Source organism: Cydia splendana, chromosome 1 (genome assembly GCF_910591565.1).
Source record: "Cydia splendana chromosome 1, ilCydSple1.2, whole genome shotgun sequence".
NCBI lineage: Eukaryota > Metazoa > Arthropoda > Insecta > Lepidoptera > Tortricidae > Cydia > Cydia splendana.
Window position 1 is genome coordinate 10,461,397 of NC_085960.1, and position 16,082 is coordinate 10,477,478.

Consider the following 16,082-nt stretch of genomic DNA (forward strand, 5'->3'; position numbering starts at 1 on the left):
CATTACTATATCAAAATCGATTTGGTAATGCATTCAAATTTCGAACAACTCTGAAAAAAAAAGCAATTTGATTTGACCCCTATTCTAATATCAGATGACGTTTTATTCGAAATCAAATGACAATTGCATACAATATTGACAAATCTCGCATGTTAGTTGGTATCGAGCGATATGGCAAAGTGAAAAAAGTTTTAATTTGCCGCCATTTCACGTACAGTTTATCTTTTAATTAGTTTGTAAGTAAAAAAATAATTTGTTATATTGTTTTTAAAATAACTATAACATAAGTTTCGTGTAAAATGTGCGATAAAGATATTTCGGAGACGCCACCTCATATCCGCGAGTTCCGCCAGAGAGCAAAGTGCCCCAATATCGGCTCTGTAATATGAGGTTAGTAAACATATCATAGAAAGTTTATAATATGTTCGTAGATAAAGCAGTGTATGTAGTTTATGTGACTGCTACATAATGAAAGGCATTAAAACTCGAGTGTGGATCGTTTTACCCTTTTCGTCGCGCTATTTAGTTAGTAACTGTACATAATTAGGCATTAAAACACTCGTGTGATACTATTATGAAACTCACTGCGTTCGTACCCACACTCGAGTTTTAATGCCTTTCATTATGTAGCAGTCACATAAACTACTATTATTTATTTTTTTAGCGTTACTACGAGTATATGATAAATAGCGCGACGAAAAGGGTAAAACGATTGTTTTTTAGTCCATTTGAACCGAACTTAGACCAAACTAATGATCTGGCCGACTACCCGACTAGTCGGCCGACTAATCGGCCATCCGAGCGCCGATTAGTCGGCTAGTCGGCTAGTCGGCCAAATCAATAGTCACTAAATTAAGAACTATACTGTTGAAACTTGGTAAGTAGATGTATTCTGTGAACCGCATTAAGATTTTCACACAAAAATAGAAAAAAAAAACAATAAATTTTGGGGGTTCCCCAAATACTTAGAACCGAAACTCAAAAATTTTTTTTTCATCAAACCCATACGTGTTGGGTGTCTATGATAGGTCTTCAAAAATGATATTGAGGTTTCTAATATAATTTTTTTCTAACCTGAATAGTTTGCGCCATGGTCTAATAAAACATGGTCTTCTATTCCCAGAGTGACACGGGCCTACGTCACAATAACATTGCCACTTTATTTCAACATAACATGTTACATGGGTACATTATAGCTATGGTTAATAAGTTAAAATATTTCTTTATAATTTTATAATTTTCATTTATAATGTATTTTATCTTAAATTTTACAATAACACGTCATTTTTAATTATTCGTTAGTAATATCTTCCGATTCACGAAAGAAATTTCAGACGTTCGGGTAATTCTGTTTACATTACTGGCAACCCAGGATAGCGCTGTCACATTTGACAATACGGATCTAGATAACTTCATGCCCTGACCGTCATCCTTGTCGAACGCGTGTTAATTGTTATTTCCTTCTCGCTCAGTGTCAGCAGTCGCAGTGTTTTCCAAACTTTTCACGTCGTAAGCTTGGTAATTAATGTGTAACTGTGAATTAGTTTTTTAAACGTTTGTCTTGTATAGATAAATAAAGTTTAATTTAATACATTAGATTTGTTTTATTTTACTATGTTTCTACATGAATAACTTAAAATTAATGCCGTTAAATTAATTTTCACCGTTGGCTAAAATTCTCCCACATTTTAAAGTTTGAGAACCTGTAAACAGCATGATGACGTAGGCCCGTGTCAGTTAGGTCATACGGGAATCGAGATTCGAATTCCGAGGAATTGAGTACCAGGCGGAGTATATTATTATACCATGGTTTGCGCGAGAGACACTTCCAAAGTGGCAAAATGTGTGTCCTCCCCCTGTAACTTCTAAAATAAAAGAATGATAAAACGAAAAAAATATATGATGTACATTACCATGCAAACTTCCACCGAAAATTGGTTTGAACGAGATCTAGTAAGTAGTTTTTTTTTTAATACGTCATAAATCGTAAACCGCAATTTTATTATGTTACTTGCTGCTACGGAACCCTTCATGGGCGAGTCCGACGCACACTTGGCCGCTTTTTTTTTCATTCTTAGCGCGAGAGCCACTTGTTATTGTCCCTTTATATAATAAAATAGGTACACCAAAAAATCAATTCCTTTGGTTCTATAAATCTAAGTATTAAAAGTACAAAAAAAATAACATGATAAAATCCTAGGTAGCGCACACAATAATTGTTTATTGTAGGTACGCTACCAAGACTAAATATAAAACAATAAGTAAACAATATTGCGTAATGCATGGACACATTATCATACAAAAGTTATAATGTAATCAATAATGCCTATAATTACGCTGCAAAAAACTCAAGCCACCTCTGTAGAGGCAACACTTTGAATACAAAGACGATTACAGTAAAGAAGCGGCAAAGCCTTTATTCGTGTTAAACGGAACAGTCGATATTGAAAACAATCGTCGGGGTAGCACGACTCGATGGCTTCATTAGTAGGGAGAAGACAGTGTCGATTTAATTATCGACAGTGCAAGACTACGCTCAAACAGCTTTCGTTCTAAATTGATTTTCAGTTTTTGGGGGCTTACGTTCAAAACCTCCAAATAAAGCATCGACAATAACATAAAAGGTTGGTAAGATATCGGGTTGTTACTTATACTTGTTATTGCATTAATGGTTCATCCTTTGGTTTTCATTAAATTAAATACTATTACCGGTTTTTTTAGAAGTCAATTGTGAAAAACTTGTTTAACTGACAGCCATAGGCCTTTATTCAGAGACATATAAACTATCATCTATAGCGTAGGATTTGCTAATTAAAAAATATATGCATACTAAATAGCGCTAGGTTATGTACGTAGATCTAATGGACCGGTTCGTGTAAGGTATTATTTTTATCTTACTTTATTTGTTCACCACAACAATATGTGTTGCGATATTGGCTACGTGCGAAATGCATGGTGGGGGTAAGTAAAGCGATCGCAGCGCATGCGGTGGTGAAAATTGGAACTAACGAAGGATATCGTCTTTAAGATTTCATACAAGTTATATGGCTCGAAATGGAACTTTAATTTACGATTACTCCTGAGATATTCATTTAAATTGTATGGCGTAAGGGACCATTGTAGTCTATATGAAATGCTTAATATAACGAACGTATTTAATTTGATAATTATTTATACTGTATCCGTGCTATATAGCTTTGCAAACGGACTTTTTTGTAGATCCATAAAAGAAAGACAACCCCACCATAAATTGTGTTGTTATAGCTCAAACGTATTAGGCAGCGTTCTTTAAAGCTCCTAGCCAGCGTGTTTTTTTCCGACAACAAATTATCATATTTCAACCAATTTAAACAAAATCTTAAAAAGTTGTATACCTAAACCTTCCTCAAGAATCACTCTATTGATAGATGAAAATTGTGTCAAAATCCGTTCAGTAGTTTTTGAGTTTTGGAGTAGTTTTATGAGATGTAGTGAATTGACGTTTTCCCCTAGATTTGCGGATGCTAGGTTGCGTGACAGTCGTGCACGTAGCGAATACCTCTATTATAAAAATGATCAATTTGTATCAAAAAAATTAAAAAAATCCTTCTACAAAACAAGCCATACACAGAGTTACATTTTTTTCGAATCTTCTCATTGTTCATCGATAAAATATGAACATGTATCACTCTAATCACTTGAAGCAGACGCACGATTTTCATGTTCCTTGCCACGTGTCCGAGCCGATACACGACGCTGGTTTGCTCCCTGAATTTAAGATTAGTAAATACATAATTTTATTCAAAATTGCCTTTTCTAATTCTAATCGTTCCAGGCACACGTTCGAACAACACCACAGAATATGAATTAACTTTTTTCCTTCAAAATTAGACGAAAACGTGTACCTACAGGTAACGGTTGATGTGTATCGATACCATCGATGTTTGGCTTCCTCGGGACCGTTAGAGAAATCGAACGGGTGTTTTGATTTCCGAAGCGATTCTGTGTCAGTATCCTGTGGTAAGTTCCGGTGGAGGGATGTAGGTACGAGTAGGTATGTATGTAGATTAAACTTAACAAGCGGAAGTCTATGTTGGTCAATGTATAAAGCTTGACTAAGATTCTGTGGCTCTGAAATAGTGTCGCTACAACGAGCTTACTTAAAGCAGTAATGTGCGTACATGTAGTGAAATATGATATCAGTACCGGTTATGTCAAGGACTAATAAAATTTCAAAACATTGATTATGGAATGTCACGCAATCCACCGTATTTTTGGCTTAGTATACTTCTAGTCAAAAGTATTTCTTGTTTCTAGTTACTTACATAAAATAATTGAGTCGCGGTAAAGGTCGCGGGAGTCAGCTGGATGCGGGTGGCGCAAGACCGGTCAATTGTGGCACTCTTTGGGGGACGCCTATGTCCAGTAGTGGACGTCCCCTGGCTGATATGATAAAGATGATTGAAAGTTTGCACGGAACCCTCGGTGCCATCGTCGGTGCGCGAGTTAAACGAACTCGCACTTGACCGGGTTTATTTAATTAATAATATGACTTCGAATACGCACACGGCGCGGCGCTTTACTTGTATTTAGGTAAATAATACCCGTATGTGTATCCATAACTTTGCTAGTGCTAGCGCTTACATTCAGTTAAGACTAATTCAAATAAAAGATAATTCTTAGTTGTTTTCGTAGCCGGCCGACATTTTTTAAATACCTACTTAAATATAATGACTAGGCTAATATACCTATTAAAGTATTTAAAGAATGTCTAGAATTGATACGGACGCGTCGGACACAACAACGAAGTTCTTTCCAAAGCAGTTTCGATGCCTGGTAATACGTTAGCGAATACCGTGGAATACTTTGATGATTACTGGGTTTACTTTGACGAAAACTTTACTTCATGTTCAAACTCGAATATTACGCTTCCTGAACGCACCATTCGGATTGTTTTTTTACGGTTGGCAAGATCAAGCACGTCGATTGATGGAAAATAAAATAAAATAAAATTTGTAAGTATCCGTTTTGTGTACTTTTAATAGCCTGGTATAACTTCTAATGTACAATCTTCTATATAGCAAATACATATTTTTTATGTAATTCATTGAATCAGGCATGTATCGGCCTATACCATCGATTCTTGTTGCAAATCATAATCAATGCGGCCATTTGTAGTTTTTCGGTTTTTGTGGCATGGGGTGTCATTGATGACATTGATCGCCTATAAGGGTTTACTTTGATCACTGATCAATGACAACCGAGGACATATAGTTTTTGACATTAGTGATAAGGTCTTAAAGTCGGACCAAGAAAAGTCTGCAGCGGATTTCATAGCCCACGCAGTGCAAGTGTCATTTATACGTCTTAATTTCATAGAACTTTGACGTTTAAAATAACACGTGCACTGCGTGGGCTATCAGATCCGCTGCAGACTTTTCATGGACTGACTCTATAAATCGATGAACACCGGTAGCATGCACGAAAAAGTGGCACGTTGTGGATAGATCTCCATGGTAACGTTGTGGACAGATCTCCATGGTAACGTTACGTAATGTAATGGTAATGTTTTCTTATGACGATATCACGCAAAATTATCGTCCGTTAACCGACTTTACAGACAGCTATATTTGTTTAGATTATTTAGATATTGAAGCTTTCTAAACTGATTTTTGTATTATTGTTTTAGAATAATGCCTAAGCATATCGGAACTACTCTGAAAAAGTTTTAAACCGGGCTGTGACAGAAGTGGTCGAAGGCTTGTCGATAACCAAGATCGCCAAGCATCCGAACATCATCGTATTGTTGATTACACAATGTTAGTACATTTTGATTGATTTTTATTATTGTTCAACTATGCTTCTTACCTTAAATAAGTAAAATATAAGACTGTTTTGCAATAAAGTGTTTTTTTTCTAAACTATCCTTATTTCTCTGTCAAAGTAACCCCAAACGCAAAAAAATCCTTAGAAATCCTAAACCTGCGAACGGATATTTTTTTAATGTTTTACTCCCTATAGGGGTTACTACGTTAGCGAATTCCGTCGAAAAAAGGGGGTATCAAACTAACCCCAAATTAAGTTTAAAGTTGATCACCACTTTAGATTTTTTTTTCACGAAATATATTATTAATATAGTGCGTCAAGCAAATCTTGTCAGTAGCAATGTAAAGCAAACTAAAGTAGGGCAACACTCAAAGAGTAGTATTGCGCTAAGAAAAGCAGCAATGTACAATGTACATCGAACCAAAACTTTTTTTTTCGCTGAGCGCGCCCTATTACGTACCTACGTCAATTCAAATTGTCACTCGCGGATTCTCTATTGAAAATGTTTGAAATTGTTAATTTGTTATTAATAGGTATGGACGGACAATTTAAAAGCGGTGTGTGATGTTGATAAAAATGATTAACTAATTTGAAGATTTCAAAATAAAATTGGAAGTGGACTATGCCGTTAAACAAGAATGTATGAATAAAATCATTGCTTCAGCAGGTAGATGTCCTACTGGATTTTAATATTTTATTAGGGATCTCAGTTGGCACTGTAAGCATTGTGCACCTTAGCTTTGATTAAGCACAATCTTATTTAATATAGTGGTATGTATTTAATGGTGACACAGCAGAAATATCTCTTGAAATAGAATCGATTCAGAATGTAAACAAACAAGACGATGGCTGTCATTCGCGATCCACATTCCACAGATAAAACACAGATGATACGCGATTTTCGAATTATTCGAACACAGTGTTGCTAACCCGCGATTTTTAAAATTTGCCGCCGTTTGCTACTGACAAGATTTGCTTGACCCAGTATATAAAAAAAATTTTTGGAGAAATCGATAGAGGAGCAAATACCGAAATTGTAATTTTTTTTATTTTTAGATTCCATATTCGGGGATATAAATACATATTCATTTTGAAATTGATCAAAGTAACCCCATTTCACGGTACACATTTTTTTTCATCGAACCTGTTTTTGTATTATTATTATTTTCAAAATCGGAACTATTCGAAATAGTTATAGCAAAGACATATATAACTTCGTATAAGATGAATAAAGTCTACGGAAAAAACGTGCCTTGGAAATCGAGTAAGTAAAAGTTATTCTCGGATAGATGACGCACACACCTTTGGCCTATTCTCGGCTAGATGGCGTGACGACACCGTTTCATATTTAACAATTTTAACACATAGATATCAGTGAATGAACATGGGTCAAAATTATATAACAATAATAAAATCATTTATCCATATATATACATTTTTTTGATAATTTTATACGTGTTTATTTTGAGTTTTAGTCGTGTGTCGATAGATAGAATTAACAGTGACTACAAAATTTACTATGACAGGTCCAAAGACAGGACCCCTCTATACTATCTATTCTTTTTGGTTATAGGTATCTAATAATATAGGTGGTATAATCAGAGATATGATATAGGTAGGTATGTATGGTGGTAGGTATATCTTTCTTAATTTATTATTTTTTCTCTTACTTCCTAAACTTCCTTATTTACTTTCTCAAACGTTATACCTACCTAATCGTAGGTACTGAGACTAAGTAAATCAGATCGTGGGAAAAACAAGTGAAGTGGGCGTGCGCCAGTAATCTTATCTTATCTTATAAACAATAAACTGACGTTTTCACTTTACCCAGCAAATGTTGGTTGGTACTCGCGAAATAATCATCGCTAATGTAACTCCAAGCAATTTCAAGTACCTAGGTCCCTTTTAAGTAGGCCTATGATACCGCACCAATCATGAGATTCACGAGACGTTTAAGAGAACATTTGGAGTATTTTTGATATTTCTCTGATACAAATTTTACATACTAAACTTCTACTGACTAGGTAGCTCTATTTTATTTGTAAATACAACAACTGCCAATAAAAGGAGTTTAATGTGTTGTCCCTAGTTCCCTACATAAACTTAAATTTTTTAGCTCAAGACTGACAGACAACTACGGACGTACGTACGAACCGCACATTCAAGCATGGCCCGACATGCTCTTGGCCGGTTTTTACAGGATTTAGTTTTGGTTAATACGGTTAATACACTAACGCTATCTAGCTACTAAAGCTGACAATGCCTTAAACGTTAACAGAACTCGCTCTCACGTGCCCACATTCCAGCTGAGAAGTTAGCAGCAGCTAGCTTAGCAGTTTCTCCGTCTGATAACAGATGGCGCCTACTACTGCGGAACTCACGGAGGAAAGGCACGGACGGACAGACGGATGGAACACTACCACAGAATAAATAATAGTACTAGGTACAGAAGACTCACCAAAGAATATAATACTCACTAGGAGAAGAACGATAACTCCATACAAAAAAATGTCCCTTTCAAAAGTTCGTTTATACTACTAGCGCTCTGGTAGGATACCATTGTAATTAGAATTGACAACTCGTTTAGCCTAGCGGGTATTGGCAGTAATCCAGTTCAGGAAGGCTAATGGTCCTGGGTTCGAATCCCGGAGAGGGAATTTCTTTTTGTATTTTTTTCTTTTTTGTTGGGGTCAGGTTTTTAAGAGCCCATCAACATGCACACTAGCGCCACTACTGAATACATTAAACTAGTTTTTATGTTACTGGATTCGTCAATCTACCCGTCCAAAGTTAAAACGGCCGTTTTTGTTTTGAGCACATAGATCGACGAATCCAGCAACTTAAATACTAGTTTGATGTATTCAAAAGGTACTTAAATACACAATACAGTCCGTAGCGGCCCCTTTTTTAGATTTAAATAATCACGATTATTTAGCAGTGGCGCTAGTGTGCACGTTGTTGGGCTCTTAAATTAGCATATCACAAATAAATAAAAAAATACGTTAAAAGATAATGATTAGGTACTATATTTAGAAATTCGTCAAATATAAAAGGTAACAAAAAGTTACGTATTAAGATATAAATATTTTCATTCCTATTAGCATTACTGTATATATGTTAGGAGTAATACATATGAATACATACATTGATATGGCAAATGGTTACAAGTTGTTATTACATCTATCCGGTTATCGGACATTTTCTGCTTCACAGCTCCGCGCGGCGTTCTTGATCACCGGGAAACTAGTCTGGATATGCGGCAGATACGTGCCCTTTGAGCTTTTTCCAAGAAATCATATGACGGCCCAGGATTATAATATATTATTATATCACACTCAAGCCATCAATTTGATTGATTCAATTTCTAAAACAAAGTAGTCACAAATTAAACAATATAATCTAACTTCCTAATTACTAACGTCGCTAATTCCTAGGGTCTAAATTTACCAGCTCAAACAATGTGAAGTTTTACATCTATGATGAATTTTGATTATAATTTCGGACGCGATATAACGTCCGCGGGTTTACGGGGATAGTAAGATTAAATTATTATATTTGAATTTGGTAATTTAGTACGCTCATTTTTATTTAAATATTAATATATTTCTTACCTTGAAATTATCGCTGTTTCTGGTTTCCACACACACATTAGGGCTTTTCATAATCCGGATAAGAATTGTTGATAAAGTCGCCATTGCCGGATACAGCAAGGAAGGAAGAGAGACAACGGTTTAATTTTAACTAAGCCTGTCTGTGCCAAGACGCATTTAGATATGTTGCTCGTACATATGAATAGTTTTTATTTTAAAAATTAATAGGAACCTAAATAAATATACTTCAAGTGAATAAATCGTTTTATATGAAAACTGATATGATATTTTTGCGTTAAATTACTTTACTGACAGCATTGACATTACAGACTTTTGTAATGACCTATGTTCTTACCGGCCAGACCCAAATCAAGGCCTATCAAAGAGGCCTATTGACAAAGTTTTTTTTTTAATTTTATTAAGGAGGGTAGAGGCACGTCTACCCTTCGTAGATTTTATGAACATAGACAAAGACAAACTGAAATATAATAGATAACAATTTACATATATCAAAATATAAATAATAATTTACATATGACTACTTCATAAAATACAAATCAAAATATATTTGATAAAATAATTTCATTTATTCCTAGAAATCGTATAGACAAAGCCAGTTCTAGCAATGTTGCTGTAGTAAAATATTTTTATGTTAATTACTGGCAATCTCGTCTGGGAACGGACAACACATATACAATTTTGAAGGGTCACGTCGTTTCAAGGAAGTCAATAGGCCTTGAGACTCACTCTCTAACAAAACGCGTCTGTTACGATCAGCACAGATATGGCCGCTAAGTGGCGACAGCGCCACGCGCGGCTTATGGCAAACCCCAAAATTGGGGCCGAACGGATGTACTTTTAGCCATGGTATAATAATATACTCCGCCTGGTACTCTATTCCCGTCTTTTCTAGGTCACCTAACTGACACAAGCCTACGTCATCATGCGACAGCGCTATATGATAATATGCGATAGCGCTATATATAGCGGCCATGTTATTGTGACGTAGGCCTGTGTCACTCTGGGAATAGAAGACCATGCTTTTAAGCTACCTGTAGCAAAGCGACGAAATCGCGGAGTGAGCCACGCCTGACACTACTCAGTAGTAGCAAAGACATATGTAACTTCGTATAAGATGAATCCCACCGTGTCATGGAGCACCTGGTTTTGTACCCTTGTGTACCCTTCAACGGCCATGTCACACAACATTAACTATAATAATAAAGAAATCGCAGTAAGGAACCTTAGACTTGGCACGACTTTGTCTAGATTTCATTACTTTTTAGAGATAAACAAGCAGCTCCATCGAGACTTGGCTAGTTTTTTACAGAATGTTTTTGGTGGGATTTCACTTCTTTTTGTAGAAACGTGGGCATATTGATTTATTTTATTAGATTTTCTTATTTGACACATTTTTTTTCTTGTTAGTAGTTTTTTTATTACCATATCCGTCACACATGAGCGTTTTCAAAGCGCGGCGTGAGCGGGGTACGATGCGAACGTGACGCGAGCGCGTGGCGCTCGCGATCTGCGCTTGGACGCAGCGGCCCGCCGGCGCGCTGCGCGCGCGACCCGCTTTGATCACGCCCGCGCAGTCACACAGAACACAGCGCGTGTTGCGAGCGGTCACTCGATTACTGAACGTTGGACGTTGGAAAGCATGATCATGGACGTTGAATAGTTTCACGAGCGTTTTGTAGCCTGCAGCAGTATATTGCGACAATACTGCCGACTGCATTACTGCAGCAAATGTCAAATACGATGATGCTGACCGAATTTTTGATATTCACCTCAGTAATTCAGTCGGCAGTAGTGCATGCTGCAATCCTGCTGCAGTATAGCTGCCGACTGCATTACTGCCAAAAATGTCAAAGTTGATGTATTTTTAACCGCCTTAAAATAAAGGTTCTTAGTTTGACCCGTATGTATGTTTGTTCGCGATTATCTCGCGTTTGGCTGATCCGATTTTGATGCGCTTTTCAGAAAAGTGTTTGTTACATTCTGGTAAAGGTTTTAGTATACATAGATCTGAGCTGATGCTGAACCCTGGTTGTACCTAGTGGAACTCAGGTTTGGTGCAACATAAGCCCACGCTATTTTGGTCATCCGTCACATCTTGATGAGCACTTGGGAGAGCAGTACCTTAGACAGAGCTGATGTTGAACCCTGGCTGTACCTAGTGGAACTCAGGTTTGGTACAACATAAGCCCACGCTATTTTGGTCATCCGTCACATCTTGATGAGCACTTGGGAGAGCAGTACCCAAGATAGAGCTGATGCTGAACCCTGGCTGTACCTAGTGGAACTCAGGTTTGGTGCAACATAGGCACACTTTCGTATGCCTGTTGCAGAGTTCCACTAGGCGGTCATCAAGATGTACCGGATGACCAAAATAGCGTGGGGCTATGTTGCACCAAACCTAAGTTCCACTAGGTACAGCCAGGGTTCAGCATCAGCTCTATTTCAGGTACTGCTCTCCCAAGTGATCATCAAGATGTGACGGATGACCAAAATAGCGTTGGCCTATGTTGCACCAAACCTGAGTTCCACTAGGTACAGCTAGCGTTCAGCATCAGCTCTATTTCAGGTACTGCTCTCCCAAGTGCTCATCAAGATGTGACGGATGACCAAAATAGCGTGGGCCTATGTTGCACCAAACCTGAGTTCCAGTAGGTACAGCCAGGGTTCAGCATCAGCTCTATCTTGGGTACTGCGTTCCCAAGTGCTCATCAAGATGTAACGGATGACCAAAATAGCGTGGGCCTATGTTGCACCAAACCTGAGTTCCACTAGGTACAGCCAGGGTTCAGCATCAGCTCCATCTTGGGTACTACTCTCCCAAAGGCTCATCAAGGCGTGTCGGATGACCAAAACAGTGTGTGCATATGTTGCACCAAGCCTGAGTTCCACTAGGTACAGCCAGGGTTCAGCATCAGCTCCATCTTGGGTACTACTTTCCCAAAGGCTCATCAAGGCGTGTCGGATGACCAAAACAGTGTGTACATATGTTGCACCAAGCAAAACGCCTATGTCTGACGGAGCCTTAATACAGCTGAGACCAGCTGAGGGTTCTTCATCAGATACTTCAGACTTTCGATTTTTGACATCAAATGAAGCGGCCCACCAATTTGAATATTTTTTGTAAAGGCGGTATGTCGATCTTCAATATCAAAATCAAAAATCAAAAATATACTTTATTCATGTAGGCCTAGCAACAAGCTCTTATGAATCGTAATTAATCTTAATCTAATTATCAGAGCAATTTATTGATGTTAATATTATTCCATAATAAAATTGGATTATTATACATATCAAATTTAACACTAAGAATTTCACAAAAGGATCGTCAAACATTAAAAAGATTGTATAAAAAAATACTAGTCTAGAATTTCTAGAATAAAATCTAAATGTCAAAAAAAAGCATAAGTAACAAAAGAAGTAGATAGTATTACATCGGAATATCCATTTCCTCATCAATAATCAAATATACCTAATAAATAAATAATCATTTCGAATAACAATTAATCCCACGTTGTAATATCATTCATGTAGTCTTGTGTGGTATAATAAGCTTTAGAAATAAGTTTACGCTTTACATAATTCTTAAATTTATTAATAGATAATTCAGTAATATGGATTGGAAGTTTATTATAAAATCTTACACAATTACCCATGAATGATTTTTTAATTTTATGGAGCCGAGTGAAGGGCACTGCGAGCTTATGTTTATTTCTAGTATTAATATTATGAATTTCACAATTTTTCCTAAAATTTACAATATTTTTATGTACATACAGAATATTCTCATAAATGTATTGACAGTGCATTGTCATTATGTCAATTTCCTTAAATTTATCTCTAAGTGAGTCTCTATGGTTCATTTTGTATATTGCTCGAATAGCCCTCTTCTGCAGAACAAAAATGGTATTTATCTCTGAAGCACCGCCCCACAGTAAAATACCATATGCCATAATGCTATGGAAGTAACTAAAATATACTAATCGAGCTGTTTTCACGTCAGTTAACTGACGGATTTTGCTCACTGCAAAAGCTGCAGAGCTCAGTCTATTCGAAAGAGTAGCAATATGGGGACCCCACTGGAGTTTAGAATCTAAAGTTATACCAAGAAAAACTGTACTATCAACTAATTCCAATTCCTCATCCTTCACAATGACACTTGTTTGCACATGCCTTACGTTACTACTAGTGACAAACTTAATACATTTAGTCTTTTTCTCATTTAACAATAAATTATTAACATTGAACCAATTTACTACTTTTGAAATGGCATTGTTTACATCATTGTAAGCTTGTTGCTGTCGTTTGACTTTGAAAATAAGTGAGGTGTCGTCTGCAAACAATACTATATCATGGTGGGTCTTAACAAGGAATGGCAAGTCATTTATGTAGATAAGGAACAGGAAAGGCCCCAATATTGACCCCTGTGGTACACCCATAGAGACCAATGACCCAGGTGATCGCTGTCCATTCACATCGACCCTTTGTATTCTACCATTTAAGTAGGACTTAAGTAAATTCAGTGCCGATCCTCTAACTCCGTAATAATGAAGTTTCCTGATTAATGTTTCATGACAATATAGTTTGGTTGGGCTCTTGTGTTTTCTAATCAGGGTCACCAGGTACTCCAGATCTTCGATTATCCTAGTTTTTATAGTTTTCCCTTTATGTGGCCATTAAACCCTAACTCTGTACCAAATTTCAGCTCTCTGAGTTTATGGGAAGTACTAGTTCTATTCTGATGATCATAAGTGAGTGAGTGTGTGTCATAAATGCGAAACTTTGCTTTCGCTTAACTTCGGAACTAAATGACCTACAGACTTGAAATTTTGGATTTTAAGTATGTGATTATAGCTTACTGGATGACGAAAAGGTTCTCAAATAGGGACCTGAAAATGCGGCGAAATGGTTCCAGTAAAGGATGGTACGGCAGTGTTTGCTTCGCGCTCGACTTGGCGGGGGGCACCTTACTGGATGACGAAAATTTCTGCGTTCTCGTCTTATCCAGAGGTTCTCAAATAGGGACCTGAAAATGCGGCGAAATGGTTCCAGTAAAGGATGGTACGGCAGTGTTTGCTTCGCGCTCGACTTGGCGGGGGCACTGCCGTGCCCCCCGATAAAGTCTAAGGTAAAAACGTGCCTCGGAAATCAAGAAAAAGTCATTCTCGGATAGATGGCGCACACACCTTTAGCCTATGCTCGGCTAGATGGCGTGACGACACCGTTTCATATTTAACAATTTTAACACATAGATATCAGTGAATGAACATGGGTCAAAATGATATAAAAATTTTTTTTTTTGATAATTTTATACGTTTTCATTTTGAGTTTTAGTCGTGTGTCGATAGGTGGCAGTAGATTGACTGCGACTACAAAATTTACTACGACTGGACCCCTCTATACTATCTATTCTCTTTGGTAGTAGTATAAATAATGCAAATTTGAACGTAACAATAACTACGCATTACAGTCCAGTCCATGCTAAAATGACGAAGACTGTCTAAAGGCCCCAGTACACAATGGGCCATCGCCGGCCACTCCAAGGGACGCATTTATGCGTTAGAGGGAGCAAGTGGTATTGCTATCTTATTCTACCTCATGGCTGCGTCCCTTGGAGTGGCCGGCGATGGCCCATTGTGTACTGGGGCCTTTAAAAAAGTATTCATTATAAAACTTCTTTATAATGCCCCAGTCAATGCGAATATTGATTCTACTTTTCACTACTGCAGCGTCCGGAGAATTGGTTTATGAATTTGATTTTTTTATAATTCCGTATAAAAACTGTCTTTCCCATCACGGAACAATGGTGTTCCGGACCTTTGGGAGGCGTGCGCGGAGCCGAAGCCAACACGTAGAGGCCCTTTTGACACTTTAATGAAATGTAAGGGGTACACCGAGCGGAGGCTGCCCTTGCCCGTGTCATGGGACGCACGCAGAGGCAGCACCCGCCAGGGTGTAAGGACTATTGAGAGTTGATGGAATCTAAAATGAACTAGGTTATTGGGTGAAAGCGATGGACTAAGAACTGAGCTATGGGGTAAAAAACCGGACGCCTGCCTAATAAAACGGTATGCAATTTTATTTCCGGCAGACGGTGACTCGCCCTCACAAGATGGGCCCCCACAAAAAGCGACATCTAGGATGGCTCAAGGGCAACACCGGTGTGAGCGGCTCAGGGGTGTCGAGAGGTGTGCGCCGCTTTCTACCCAGTGGCTGTTAACAGCCACTGTGCCAACTCGCGTCTTATGCATATTTCACTTCCACCCGTGGAGCTTATAGCTCTAAAAACTGTTATTATTAGGTCCTTACCTATGAAATTGGCGTTTTTGTTCATAGATATAAGTCTGATCCTAGTTTTTTTTTTTTACAAAAGTACATACACAATTACAATAAAACTACAGTGCACTCAATAAACAACGATTTTACATACAATTAATTGTTATTTTTTATTGTTAAGTGTTCAGAATTAAGCCTTGAAAATAGGTCTTTTCATGTGCTGTCGGTTCGAGTATTAAAATTACTTATATTTTTCTAATGGTACCAATTTTCAAGAAATGGAGATATTGAAAACATACCTTAAAGGTGTCAAAAATTACTGGAAAAATTTTGTTTGGTTTGAATTAGCCATCAAAAAAATATCCGCAAAATTAATTGTATGGAAATTCGTGT

The 16,082-nt window shown here is 37.4% G+C and overlaps 1 long non-coding RNA gene across 1 annotated transcript; it reads right to left on the bottom strand.

Moving 5' to 3' along the window:
• Positions 1-14,009: 14,009 nt before the first annotated feature.
• LOC134795510 (uncharacterized) lies at positions 14,010-14,488 on the bottom strand. The gene is made up of 2 exons (XR_010144821.1): positions 14,380-14,488; positions 14,010-14,267 (listed from the first exon to the last, which is right to left on the bottom strand). It is a non-coding gene; the product is annotated as an uncharacterized LOC134795510 (long non-coding RNA).
• Between the last annotated feature and the right edge of the window lie 1,594 nt (positions 14,489-16,082).